Consider the following 14,919-nt stretch of genomic DNA (forward strand, 5'->3'; position numbering starts at 1 on the left):
AGGAGCGATTTGAAGCTTTCCAAATGAGCCGTGTGTAATGTTTCTAATAAAACTGAAGAAACTGGGTCTCATTTAATGCTTCAAACAGGTCTCACAGCTTGAAATCACCTGTCAGTGTCTGCATTAATTCCTGGCCAATAAACGAAGCTGACTGAAATGTGGACATTAACTGTTAAAAAAAAGCTTATCATCAGATGTACATGATTTATTTTTTGCAGTGATCTACATATAAATATGCTTACAATTATACAATAATCATGACAATACTTCCTTGCAATGTCTGTAAATGTCCATTTCTACTTCAGGTTACACTAATGTGTATATAATCCTTACAGAGGACAGCTGTACCTCACAGTTTGGAATGAAAAGTTGAACATAAAAAAAAACAAAACACTTTGCTTTGTGTTGAGAATAGCTGTTGAGACATTTGTCTGTTTGAACACTAAAAGTTATGAGGTTATGGAGGTTATCGTTGAGCTCCAGCTCTTTCATCCTGTGGTCCTCCCTGAGAAAAACACTGACTCAGCTCTTTGTTATTGGATGAAACACAGTGACCTCCTGTCTAATTCTTTTCAAATCAGCAGCTGTACTGAGTGTCTGTCCTGTTGAAGACACTGTCAAGATACATTTAGTTAGAAAATTATTTTATTGTTTTCATGCAATGTGGTCAAAATAATAATATTTCACCAAAAGTATGATTTAAAGGGCAGGTTAATATGCTGCAATAAAGGCAGAAACATCTAAACTGAGGTGATGCCTCCCCCTGGTGGAACACAGAGTCACTGCAGGAGGGAGGAAAGTGTGAAACTAAATCTGAAGAAAACGTTTAACTTGCCTCCTCCTCATCCAGTTCTTCCTCCTCCTCTTCCTCCTCCTCTGCAACTGTGGGTGCAGTTGAAAACTTGAAAAGTGGGTGGTGCCAACTCAGCTCTGACAGAACAGTCTGGAGTGCATCAGTAACAACAACAACAGGAACAGCAAAAACAAAAATAGCAACAACCTCCACATCATCATTCCCCTTATCATCTTCATCATCATCCTCCACCTCCTCCTCATCATCATTCACTTCTTCATCCTCCACGTCATTGTCTTTCTCTTCATCATCTTCCACATCATCCTCTTCATCTTCTTCCATATCATCTGCCACATCCTCCATGTCATCATCGTCTGTCTCTTCATCCTCCACCTCCTCGTCCTCCTCCTCATCATTATCTTTCACCTAATCATCATCTTCATCTTCCACCTCCTCATTCACCTCATCCTCCTTCACCCCCTGCCTCATACATGCAGCCCTTCTTACTGCCTCAGTCATTAGAAGTAGAAGACCTCTGTGGTTTCTCACCTTGCACTCACACACACACCTGATTCAAATACACACTGTGAGACTCAAGGTCATTTGAATCAGGTGTGTTGGAGAAGGGAACATATTAATGTGTCCTCAGGACTGTGTGTGTCCTGTGTGTGTGTCTGTGTGTACATATATATATGTGAGGTACCATGTTGAACTTCTAGTGACCAGTACGAGAGAGTGTGAGAGCGATGACACCAAATTTAACACACCTGCTCCCCATTCACACCTGAGACCTTGTAACACTAAGAGTCACATGACACCGGGGAGGGAAAATGGCTAACTGGGCCCAATTTGGACATTTTCACCTAGGGGTGTACTCACTTTTGTTGCCAGCGGTTTAGACATTAATGCCTGTGTGTTGAGTTATTTTGAGGGGACAGTAAAATTACACTGTTATACAAGCTGTACACTGACTACTTTACATTGTATCAAAGTGTCATTTCTTCAGTGTGGTCCCATGAAAAGACTCACTTTTGTGAGATACTGTATATATATGTGTGTGTGTGTGTGTGTGTGTGTATATATGTGTGTGTACACCAGGTGGCACACAAGTTGCAGTAGAAACTGTTGGTTCATGCTGGGTCAGCTGGGCATCGCTCCAGTCCACACCCATGGGCTGCTGCCTTCAATCCAGGAACTCCTCCTACTCACTTTTCACATGAAGGAACAATCTGATAGGTTGAGGCAGCATCTTTAGTTTCAGACCCTGTGAATGAAAAGATTTGTCTGATGCTATTCATTCTTCCTATGGCAATTTTTAATTCTAGAAAGATCAGTGAATGAATGAACCTCATTCAGAACTAGGTCACCAAGTCTACTTAAGGATTCTTAACCTCTCAGTTAAAAGTCATGCTTTCTTTTGTAGCACTAGTCTGCACCAAGACTAAAGAGGAGGATGTAGTGCTGAGTTCAGCTTAACAACTATATCATTTACTCCACTGAGTAGCATTTTCAACACAATTAAAACTCTTTACTTCACTTTACTTGTATGCCATTTTGTTGTTACAATGTTTTGCTCCTATAGCCCATTTCTACCAATGTGATGGGGAAAAAAAGAAAAAAAAACTTTCTGAAAATAATGACTTAGTATCTCAAAATAATGACTTACACTGGGTTTCACTGCCAAAGCTTGATTTACTGTATTAGTTCTAATAAGAGTTTAGCAAAACTAGGTTTAACATGATCATTCCAGCTTTAAGATTCCAGAATTATTGCTGTAAACCAAAATTAAAAATTTAACCCAGCATTACAATGTTTGATAGGAAGCTAAAAAATAACAAAAAGTTACATTGTCTACTAGCTACCTTAAAAAAAAAAAAAAAAAAAAAAAAAAAGTTAAATGTTGTGATTGCAAGCTTGCAAAAGAATAATAAAAAAAACATTTTATTGTTTGTTAGCCAGCTAAGAAGTTAACAAAAAGTTACATTGTTTACTAGCTAGCTAAATACGTTAATGAAATGCTAAACTGTTTGCTAGCTAACTAAAAAGTTAATAAGATGTTACATTGTATATGAAATGGTACAGTGTTTACTAATTAGCTTAAAAAAATAAAATAAATTACATTGTTAGAAAATTGTTTGTGAGCTTGCTAAAAACTTAACATGTTACATTGTTTGCCAGCTTAAAAAGCATATAAAAAGTTACATTGTTTGCTAACAAGGTAAAAAATAAAACATTACACTGCTTGCTAGCTTGAAAAGTACATAAAATGGTACATTGTTTGCAAACTAGCTAAAAAATAAAACATTACATCATTAGAAAATTGTTTGTAAGCTTGCTAAAATGTTAACAAAATAATACACTGTTTGCTAGCTAGCAAAAAAAGAAAGAAAAACAAACAAAACGGCCTTTCTAAATAATATTGTTTGATAGCTAGCTAAACAGTTACACTGTTAATGAGCTAGCTAAAAGTTTTCAAAATGTATTGTTTTCTAACCACGTAAAAACTACAAAAACATTCTCATTATATTGCGTGCTATTGCATTATTATTATTATTATTATTATTGTTGTTATTGTTATTATTATTATTTTGTAACTATTCTGGCATTAATGGGCTTCCGTACAGTTGTTTACGGTCTAGTGAAATGTTGTGTATATTTTGCTGCCTGTACCGCCCCTCTGCAGGCTGCCACACCCAGTCACTCCTTCAGGCACGGTGACTCATAATAAGTTGTAACAGGACACCAGCAGACGGGGTCTGCTGTGCAGTCTGCTCACGAAAGCTGTGTCCACAAATACTCGTCTGGCAAACTGAACACGGAGACAGACACTGGGACAGTTTACACAGTTTAAAAGGGGACAAAAAGTTACAAGAACGGGAAAAAAGAAAAGTCGGAGTCAACATGAAGTTCTGTCTGAGGATAGTTTTACTTGTTTTCCTTGTTTCTGGAGCATTAACACAAGGTAAGCTTGTTTTGGGAATTATAATCAGTAATTATAGGTTATGTAATGATTACATTAGGGTCATGGTATGTTTTAAGCTGGCATTGCCTTTTAAGGAAAGTCTTAAGGCTAATTTCAGTTTTCAAGTCTCCAAAGTTTGTCTGGCGGCCACAGGAGAGCTGTTATCTAACCAAAGACATCTGTATGAGCCTGAGACTTTAACTTTTGTTGCTATAAATCAGCAGCTCTGAGCTCTTATTAGTCATGATGGTGAACCCTGTCCAATTTTCCATCATGTGCTCAGAGTCCAGCTCTGTGTCCACTGAGGATCCACCAGGACACGGTGTGAACAGGACAGATGTGATTAGAGGACATCATGGAGTTGTAATCTAATATATAAACTCAGTCAGACTGAAAAGTCCTTTGATTTGATGTTGAAATAAAAGTTTTTTAGTTCAGAGCTTTATCTTACACACAGGCAGCAGTGGAAGAACTATTAAGGTTTTTTACTTCAGTAAAAGTAGCAACACTGTGCTGAAAAAATGCTCTATCAAGTAAATGTCCTGCATTCAAAATCTTTCAGGCTGCAAAGAATTGATAAATCACTTTTTTTGATTGACAACAACAATAACAAACGAAAATGGTTTAAAAAAAACATGTTGATTACTGTCCAAGATGACGTCCTCAAATTTCTTTACAGAAACCAGAAACTATTCACATTTAAAAAGCTGAAATCAGAGAATTTAGACTTTTTTATGAACATCCCCCCAACTGATTAATCAGTTACCTGAGTAATTGTTGCTCCTCTAAAAATCTAAAAATAAGAAAATGTACTGAAATCACAAAAATGAAAGTACTCACTATGTAGGCAAAATGTGCTCTGTCTTTGTCTCTTTATAATAACTTATAGCATTAGATTATCACAATTGTTGCAGTAAAATGTAAAACAATACATAGTATTTTATATTTGGCCTTCTTGACCCTGGATTTTTGAGTCTTATGCCCAGAGGAAGCAGTTTTTTAGGGAGTAAATAAATTTCAAAATTCAACTTCAACAACACTATTGTGATATCTATTGATTATCTGAAAAAAGAAAAATAAATAATGCTCTCTCTTTTGGGCACAAATCAAAATAGATGTGGAGGGAAGTGACACACAGTATGTTTAAGATCACTGTTACAGGCGATGGAGTGTAAAAACAACATTCTCTAGTCTTATAATACAGCCTCATTTCCCATCATGCTGAGTGCTGGACTGAGTAATTTGTGACATTTGCTATTTTATATTACAAAAAGTAAATTTTGCAACAAGTAAATTTTCAAGTGCATTTGCTCAGAATATGAAGGGTAATGCCGACTGTAGTTTCAACTCTTACTGAATTAAGAAAAGTGGTCAAGTATTCTTAAATTCTGCCTACAGACTACAAAATGAAAAAAAAAACAAAAAAAAACATGCATTATGTTCTGTAAAAAAAAGAAAAAGTTCATCTGTACAACATATACACTGATACTATAGTAGTAAAACTAGTAGTAGTAAAACTACCTCACAACTGTACTTCTGTACAGTACTTGAGTAAATGTACTTGGTTTCTTTATTCAGAGGGCTGCTGTGGGCGGAGTAGATGCAGGCTGTGTGGTTCTTTTTTGTTGGATGAGTTGGGTAAAACAGGCGGACCAATCATATGATGAGTCAACATGCTCACTAGTATCCTGGTTTTCAGTCTCATCCTGTTTTTTGGCGGTAACAACATATGAAAGTACCAGAAGTACAAATAAATTATACATAGACTTATTCAAATCACACATTAAAGGGATAGTTCACCCTAAAATGAAAATTCAGTCATCATCTACTCACCCTTGTGCTGATTGAAGATCAGGGTTATTTTGTTAGTCCACAAAACACTGCTGGAGTTTCACAGGAAAACAGTGTTGTACAATCTCCCAGACAATGGAAGTGAATGGTGACCAGTGTTCCAATGGACAAAAGAACCGAAAAAAAAGCCTCCATTCTGCTCGTCTGGTGTAATCCAAGTCTCCTAAAGCCCCAACATGCTGTTTGCAAACTGTCACAACACCCACAAACACAAAAAAATAAAAAAAATCCCCAGGCTGAGAAGGATACCACGTGTTCTTTATCGTATAAAATATAATATAAAAATGTTTAAACTCCCTGACGGCAGCTAAAAAAACAAAAACAAATACCTTGTGAAATAAGACGGATGGCATGACATAATGTCCTCACTGTTGGCTGTATGGTCCTTTTTTGGGGATTTTTGGTCAGTTGTTGGAATAAAACAGATTTGCAGGACTTGTTCCTCTCATTTAGATTATATTTGAATATATTTGCCAAATGTGGAAACAACTAGTCGTGTGCAAAGAGACTGGAACAGATCTTGTTCATCCAGATTTTGTTGCCTGTGGAAAAGAGATTTGTGTTGTGGTTTAACAAGGAGGACCCAAATGACGATGACGCAAGATGGAGGAGAGCAGTTAAAAAAAAAGGTTTAATTAAATAAAACAGAAACAAAGAAACAAAGGCTTACACTGAATACATGGAGGTAAACTCCAAAGTCCAAGAAAACAGGGTCCAAAAAGGCAAACTCAAAAAAACAATCCAGGGGGAAAAAAAAACACAGAAGAATCACAGGAGGGATGCAAGCAGACAGACATCAAGAACAACCACGAACTGACAAAGACACTGAGGAACACAGGGACTAAACAGGGAGAACTAATGAGACAGGAGGGTAAACAGGTGAAACGCATCGCAGTCAAAAAGAGCGGGGAAAAGAACAAAGACAGGAAGTAAAAACTGGACACATGAGGGAGAAGCAAGACTACCAAAATAAAACAGGAAATCAACAAATACCAAAACCATGACAATTTGAACATGATGAGATCATAAGATGTAATAAGATGGTTGCAGCGTTAGTATATAGTTACATAAGAGAAGTCTGTTCAATATAAGGGTTGTTCAATTCAAACTGGACAGAAAAACATGTAAAACGCTGTTTTCCTCTCACTCCTCACCCAGCTTAGCTCACTCATGGTCAGCTGAGTGAGAGAGCGGTGCAGACCAGAGGCTGTCACTCTGCTGACTGTTACATTAGCAGAATAAAATGACAAACACCGCCCTAAAAATCCAAAAGTCAAAAAATCAATCGGCAATGGACTGACGATATATTCCTCCAATCGCCCAACCCTAGTAACCATTACAGTTTAATTACTGATCTTCACTGATCTGTACAAATTCCTGGTTAAATATAATGTGGAGTTGAGTTTGAAGTTTATTGAACATTTTAAAGTAACACAAACAAAATAAAAACAAGCTATAAAAAAGAAAAAAGACAAACAGGATCCTTAGCAACACATTCATGACAAATAATGAACATAAATAATATTGTTCATGTTCAATAAGGGTAAGAGGAAGTTAATTATTGGCTGTAATATAGCTAATATAGCTAAGAAGAGTAGTCTGAAGAAGTATTGTGTGGTGTTTTATACAGATGATGTTTTTTTTTACAACTGAATAAAAGTTTAGGTTAACTGTGGAGAAGAGATTTTAATAAGATAAGATCATGAGATGAAATGAGACAGAGGTGGAATATGATGGGGGCCAAGCCATACTCCATTTTTGGGGCTGATATATATTTGTATATACATATATATAAAATACAAAATACATTAGGGCGCCAAAATAATAAACTGTCACTGGTAATTTTAATAATTATAAATAACTATAAATAACTAAATAAAATGGTCTATCCAATATCAGAAAATTCTGATCAAATCTGTACAGTTCCACAACTACAACAACGGCTATCAACAGCATCATTCTGACCTTTCTAACTTATTGCACATATAAATTTGAAAAGATATCACCAGATCCCACACACTGGTCCTTTAACATAAAATATAATGAACACATATGGAAAAAGTATGCAAACACAAACTGTCCACATGCTCCTGTGTCACATTCAGTCTGGAGATTTTCCTAGGTTGGACTCCCTCATTTCCAGTCAAGGGAAAACCTAATGCTGCAAGATACAATCATTTCAGCATCACTGTTCTTAGAACTTTGTGGCGACAGCTTGGGGAAGTCCCTTTCCTGCATCAGCGTCACAAAGCCAGCTCCAGAAGGAAAAGTTAGCATAGTTTGGTCTGTAAGACCTTGACTGACCTTTGGAATGAACTAGAACACAGGCCGTGGGTCAGGTCTTCTCAGCCAACATTCATGTAGGACCCCTCTAATGCTGATATTTCTAAGTGGAAGCACTTAGCAAGCAAGCAAGACATACATTCAGCTGTCCACATACTTTTGGCCATATAGTGTAACATATGCTATATTTAGAATATTGTCACTCTCTCCAATCCAACCAAACTTCACTTGTCAAAAACATAAATTTTACCTCACAGAACATAGGAGTTGTTGGTCTACCACTGCCTCAATCTGCTAGTTTGATTGTGTTATTGTTTTTGTTGTTCTTTAAAACACAGAAGTCACACAATAACACAAACTAAGTAACTGTGATTGAGGTAGCAGTAGAGAAGAAGCTCCTGTGTTCTGAGAGGTAAAATTGCTGATTCTGTTAGTGGAGTTTGGTGGCTTTAGAGAGTGGTATTTGGCTTATATAACAGCGTTTTTTGTGCCAGGAAATGGTGTCTGACGGCAAAGTAAAGCAATAAAAATATTCTAAATATAGTGTACTCTTAAACACGTCATCTAAAAAGCCATGTGACCGCCATGTGATAAATACAGCCAGCTAAAAGACAAAAACCCATTGTCTATCTTATTTTAAGTAAGTACACATGCACAGAAATTCTGCAAACAGGACTTGAGAATTACTCTCTCTCTGCTGCTACACTAACATAATACTGACAGTTAAGAGTTACACTCCTAGCACTCTGTGTACCCTCCTTCCTGTATATGAGACCTGCAGAGTAAACCACAAGCATGCAAATGAGAAGTAGATGTCACGCTTCACTGTCTGCTCTAAAGTAGGTTAGACTGATGTTTTCTAGCTCAGTCATGGCTGATGGTGATAGCAGAGATTTCATATCTATATGAACTGTATGTGACTGTACTCATACTTTGTTATTCTTAATTTGACAGTGAGATTTTTGTTTTGTTAGCAGCATCTGCAACCCATTATGAATGCGGAAACCCACAAACAGAGAAGTTTTTTTTTTTTCAGGTTTCTCTGTGGAAAGGAAAAAGGAAGTAATAATATTAGATGGGATGACAGCACTTGAATACACTGCATGCACACTGCTACTTTGTTAGTCCATCTCATAGCCTGAGGATGAAATGGAAATATTGAACATTAGGGCCTTGTAACCTCATAAAGCCAATCCACATTAATATTTGATCAAGTAGAATGACACATAAAACAGTGGTTTCAATTAGGAACATTAGAAGAAAGCATGAGAACAATGGAAATACAGATCTATGTGACTCAAGAGGAAAGCACTTGTTCACAGTCAGGACTTACTGTAAGTGATCATTGTAACGTCTGTTTTCAGTGAACAAGCGTTTGATAATTTAATAATTAAAACTTTGTTGTATTTTGTAAAGTTTACAAAATTGTAGAACTTTTTCAAATTAAGTATGGCGAACTTAGATATTGTTTTCATTCATAAATTTTGGGGAAACGGTGAAATCAGTTGAAACAGTGTTCAAACAGCTAATAAAGATGTTGGCAGGTAGGCACACTTAAGACACCAGCACAGCAGTGCTACAAACTGACTGTTTTTTTTTTTTTTTTACAAGGACAGAAACAATTCCATGTATTACATTTAATGCTGTGGGCCCAAAAATTAAAATTTGAACAAAGATAGGTAAGGAAAGGTAGGAAAGAGAAACTAGGTTTAAAATGACTGAATCCAAATTTAAAATTAAACAGAGCTCTGCTCAAAATAAACAGAATAAAATAATTAAATACATAAATAAATAAATAACAGAATAAATAAAGTTTAGAGATTAATCAGTATAGAGATGTTTGCTTAAATAAAAAATAAAACTGAATGCTGTCAGTGAGTATAATGGGGGGGGCATTGACTTTTGGCTGCTCTGTACTAACAAAATGTGACATCCCTTGCTAGCTAGCTAAAAGGTTAACAAAACAATGCTTTGTTTACAGTAGGGATGTGCGTGATTAGTTGACTATGCGATTAAATGTCTGCACCCACGCCAGTCGGCACCAGAAATACTAGTCGTTTAAAATATTTACCGATATTTCATTCATGCACGATGGCAGTTATCTGTTGTCTTTAAGATTTTATGCAGCTGCTCGCCACTAGTCGGGGCTGCAGCTCTGTCAGACGGCAGCTCCTCTCGCCCAGCGCGTATGAACCGATCGCCCTGGCAACACCGGATGTTTATATCAGCAAAGTCAGACAGATGAATGTAGACTGTGACAGAATAAGCTCATATTCTGCTAAATTGTAACTGCTTTCTGAGTGTTTTCTTAGTGTTAGACTAGTCAACTAGTCTAAATTAAATTTTGCATTTAATCGACAGGGAAATTAGCCGGCAGGAACATCCCTAGTTTACAGGCTAACTAAAAAGTTAAAACAAAACTTTTCATTGTTTTTTAGCAAGCAAAAAGTTAACAAAATATTACATTGTTTGCTCAATAACTAAATGAGTTAACAAAACTTTGCCATGTTTTCAAGCAAACTAAAGTCAACAGAGTGTTACATTGTTTTCTAACTAACTGAAAAGTTAACAAAAAATAACAATGTTTGCTAGCTAAAAGGTTAACAAAATGATGGATTGGATTAAGTGAAATGAAAGTAAGACAAGATGCATCATAAAACTGTCCCTTGACTTTTTTTGAGGAATGCGATTGTTTTGCTCAATCCATCTCAAAAAGGCAGCTATGTTAATTATTTTGGAGTTTTTGTGCGACAGAAATAAATTTTTAATGTAGGTGTAGAGGAAGTACTAAAGTGAGGTTAGACGAAAATTTTAATTTTAAGTTAGTTTTAAAGTTTGTGCAACATAATTTAAACCACAATTTAATCAGGCTTAAACATTAATCTTTGTTGGTGCAAATCTGCCAGTGTGTTCATGTGGCCCAGACCACCTCTGAATGTGGTCCGAATGATCGGATCTTAAAGGATCTTGGGTGCGGTCACACCAGTACTTCAAACTGTTCATTTGTGATCGGATCACTCAGGAAACATGTTAATAGCAGGTGTGAACAGGTGAAAAAAATCAGTTATTGCATGTTTCATAAACTAATATAAGATTACCCTTTCCCTTAAGTAAGGCTTTTATGGGTGTGTTTGTATTTCACAATATTGGCCAGTGTAACGTGGGCCATCTGCTGTGTGTTTTCGGCCTCCTGGGCAAAAAAGAGTTGAGGAGAACATCTCACTAGTTTCAGTAATGACTCATGCTTCAGCGCTGCTCAGTGTGTCAGTAAGCGCTGCCATAGGAACCAGCAAATATACCGTACGACTCACTGCAACACCCAAACACAGAACACATGTGTTTCCACTACAAGGGGAAAACACAGAAAACTACAGAGCATGGCTGCTGGTTGTTGCTATCATGTTGATGGTGTTCCTTATGTCTTACAGAGCTCGATCTGGGAGATGCTTTGGATGACTTCGGTGAGTGACCCTCCCTAACTCTAAACCCTAACTCTAACTGAGTGATGGGGCAGAATGATGATGATTCATTAGTGTCTGAATTCTAGTTGTCTATTTATAATCTATGTATTACTCACTATTGTTAGTTTATTGTTAATTAACTTGTTCAATATAAGCTAACAACTGTAAGCTTCAGTGAAGAATTTGAAGAACAAAATCACTTATTAGCTTTTTTCCTGAGCTTTCATTTAACTCTCATGATCCTCCTCAATGGGTGGATTTTGCTCAGATGGAGATAGCTCAGATGTTGTAACATTATGACCTAAGTATGGAACTTCATTCATGTTCCAACTTGTTATATTGATCTATCTCCATCATAACGTAGCAAACTCTCTATTTGATGAAAAAGACAGTGAGAAAAAACTAGTAATCAGACCTTAAATTTATCTTTTGGTCAAATTATTTGAAGGTACTGCGATCTGGAGATAGTGTATGTTGACTCTCATTCCTAGGTCAGCAACTCAAATACCAACACTCATTAGTCAAATACACTTCAGGTTGGTGGCTGAGTCAAATACCAAGGCTTTTGGTTGACAGATCAGACCAAATCAAATACCAATGCCAAATCCAATACCAACACTGGATCAAGTACCAAGGCTTTGGGCTGATGGCTTTGTCCAAGTCAGATACCGTTACTTGATCAAATAGCAAAGCATTGGCTTAATGGCTTGGACTGAGTCGAACACTAGTGTTTTGGGTTGGTGGTTTGGACTGAGTCAAATACCAACGCTTTGGCTTGATGGCTTGGACTGAGTTGAACACCAGTGCTTTGGGTTGGTAGCGTGGATTGAGTCAAATATCATTGTTTTGGATTGGTAGCTTGGACCAAGTCAAATACCATTGCTGAGTGAAATATCAACATATTTGCTTGATGGCTTGAAATGAGTCAAACACAAGAGCTTTGGGTTGATGACTGAATAAGATCACAGCGGCAATTGGATTTGTACCTCAGAGTCAAATACCAATGTTTTGGGTTGGTGACTCAGACAGTGAATCAAGTACCAATGTAGAGACACCAGCTCAGAGTCAAATACCAACACTTTGACTTGGTGGCGCTGACTTAGTCAAGCAGTTGGTTTGGTGATTTGGACTAAATCAAATCCCAACGCAGAGTCAAATACCAATGCTTTAAGTTGGGACCTCGGACTAAGTTAGATATCTATGCTGAGTCAAACACCAGTGCTTTTGTTTAGTCGCTTGGTATGAATCAAATACAAGTGCCGAATGAAGTACCAATGGTTTGCAATGGTTGGTTGCACTGGGTTAAATAGCAACATTTAGTCAAATACCAGTGTTTTGGGTAGATGGCTTGTACCAAGTGAAATCCCCTCAGTGAAATAGCACTTTGATGGCTAGGACAGAGTCAAATATAAACAGTGAGTCAAGTAACAATTCTTTGGGTTGGTGATTTGGACAAAGTCAAGTTTCAAAGCAGAGTCAAATGCCAACTTAGAGTTATATACCAATACTTTGCTTTGTTGGGGCTGACTGAGTCTTGTACAGAATCAAATGCCAAAGATTTGTGTTGGTGATTTGGACCGAGTCCAATACCAATTCAGAGTCAAATACCAATACTTTAAGTTAATGGGTTGGACTGGGTTAAATTTCAATGCTGAGTCAAGTACTATTGTTTTTGGTTAGTGGAATGGTAGAAATCAAATACCAATGCCAAGTCAAATACTAATGCTTTGAGGTGGTGGTTCAGACTTAGTCAAATACCTACACTGAGACAAAACCAAAACTTTGACTTGACTGAGCCACCAACCCAAAATGTAGGTAACCTGGGAATGAGAGTTCTCCAGAATCATGTCTGGAACCTTTGAGGAGAAATTCATGAAGAACATTAAGGCTCAAGGGGACGTTATGTAGAAATGTTAACTTGTTGTCAGATAGTAACTCTGCTCAATTCTCTTTGTTCCTTAGAACCGACCCCTCCAAAACCAAAGGTCCCAGAGAAGCCAAAAACTGATACGGGTTTGTATGCTTTTACCTGTTATAAAATAATATTAGAAGAATTATTAAAAACAAACAAGCGAACAAACAAACAAGTCAAGCCTATTCGGGGATAGTATTTAAAAAAAAAAACATTTGGAAGTTATACTCATGCTTAACCCATGGCTTGTGTCCTGTTGCCTGATAAGATTTATTTTAGCTCTAACAAGATTTCATTTCTTGAAAGCGCTGATCCCTGAGTGTCCTTTCTGCATAACCCTAAAAGGAAGCTGTGGTCAAAACATTACACAGTCTAAGGATTAGAGAAACACAGTGATAGTGTAACCAGAAATATCTGAACATGTCATCCCTGATTTGTTTCAACATGCTTCTGGCCTGTAAAAACTTTCAGGTGTTACTGTACTTTCACAAGAAGTACCAGGCTTCCCACTACGACCGTGATGAAAAAATGTAACATAATGTCAACTCTGTAAGACGTCAAATCCATCTGATGTTCAATCGAGCAGAGTTAACTCTATGCTAATGAAGGTGATGTAAGTCTCAGTACTCTTTAACAGTTGAATAATACTATGAAATTAGTACTTTTCTCAATTTAACTAAACAAATGAATAAATACAAATAAAATAAAATTGACTTCACTTCATTGAATTGACTTGACTGACACTGATAAAATCAGGTGTAATGTTTACCGTGGTCACCATTTTAGTTTGCTACTTTGTACTGAGGCAGATGGGAATATCATTAGTTTTGCAGGTATTAGTGTCATGGTTTTGGATTTTGTTGGTTATTTCCTGTTTTATTTTGGTAGTTTCTGGTCCTGCCTCGTGTGTTTTGGTTTTACTTCCTGTCTTTGTCTGTTTTCCCGCCCTTTGTGATCACTAATTATTTTCACCTGTCTTTGACCTGTGTCTTGTTTTACTCCCCCTCCCTCGTGTATTTAATCCTGTCTTGTCCTCCTTGGTTGTTGGTTCATACTCGTCTTTACTCGTCTCTTGTCTGTGTTTCTTTGTGGCTTTCGGTTTCCTTGTGTTTTTGGTTCTCCCTTGGATGGATTTTTGGTTTTATCCCCCTGCCTGGACTCTGGACTCTCCTGCATTATTTGTAAGCCTTTGCTGGTCTTTTGTTATTCATTAAATTCCTTGGAACTGCTCTGCTCTCTCAGTTGTCTGCATTTGGGTCCTCCACCAGTTGAACCATAACAGACGAGGAAGGACCAGAAACTACCAAAATAAAACAGGAAATAACCAACAAAATCCAAAACCATGACAGTTAGATCATAAACCAAAGTACTGAAAGTAACTTACGAGCTTAATTTTGAATCAATAAATAAATAATAATAATAAATCAATAAATCCCATGTGCAAACCAACAATGAATGCATGCCACTAACAAGTATGTGTTTGTGTATTACAGGTGACTCTGGACTTGATTTGTTCGATGCTCTTAGTCCAGGTATGAAGTTTCAGTGTCTGATTTCATGTTTTTATTACTTCAAAGCATACTTATTTTTTCCTGATGTCAGTTGACAGCTTGCCAAATAACTCCTCTAAGCCGTGTTTGTCCAGTTATAGCTTAGT

General features: G+C 37.0%; 1 long non-coding RNA gene across 1 annotated transcript in view; it reads left to right on the forward strand.

Annotated features, from left to right (window-relative positions):
* The window catches only part of LOC146304480 (uncharacterized), a 31,277-nt gene extending 16,364 nt beyond the window's left edge, over positions 1-14,913 (forward strand). Inside the window, exons 2-4 of the long non-coding RNA XR_014769261.1 lie at positions 11,318-11,350; positions 13,313-13,363; positions 14,756-14,913. This is a non-coding gene — a long non-coding RNA (uncharacterized LOC146304480). The remainder of the gene's footprint in view (positions 1-11,317; positions 11,351-13,312; positions 13,364-14,755) is intronic.
* The last annotated feature ends 6 nt before the right edge of the window (positions 14,914-14,919 follow it).

The sequence above is a fragment of the Lutjanus erythropterus genome, chromosome 24 (assembly GCF_056507025.1).
Source record: "Lutjanus erythropterus isolate fLutEry1 chromosome 24, fLutEry1.hap2, whole genome shotgun sequence".
Classification (NCBI taxonomy): Eukaryota; Metazoa; Chordata; class Actinopteri; order Lutjaniformes; family Lutjanidae; genus Lutjanus; species Lutjanus erythropterus.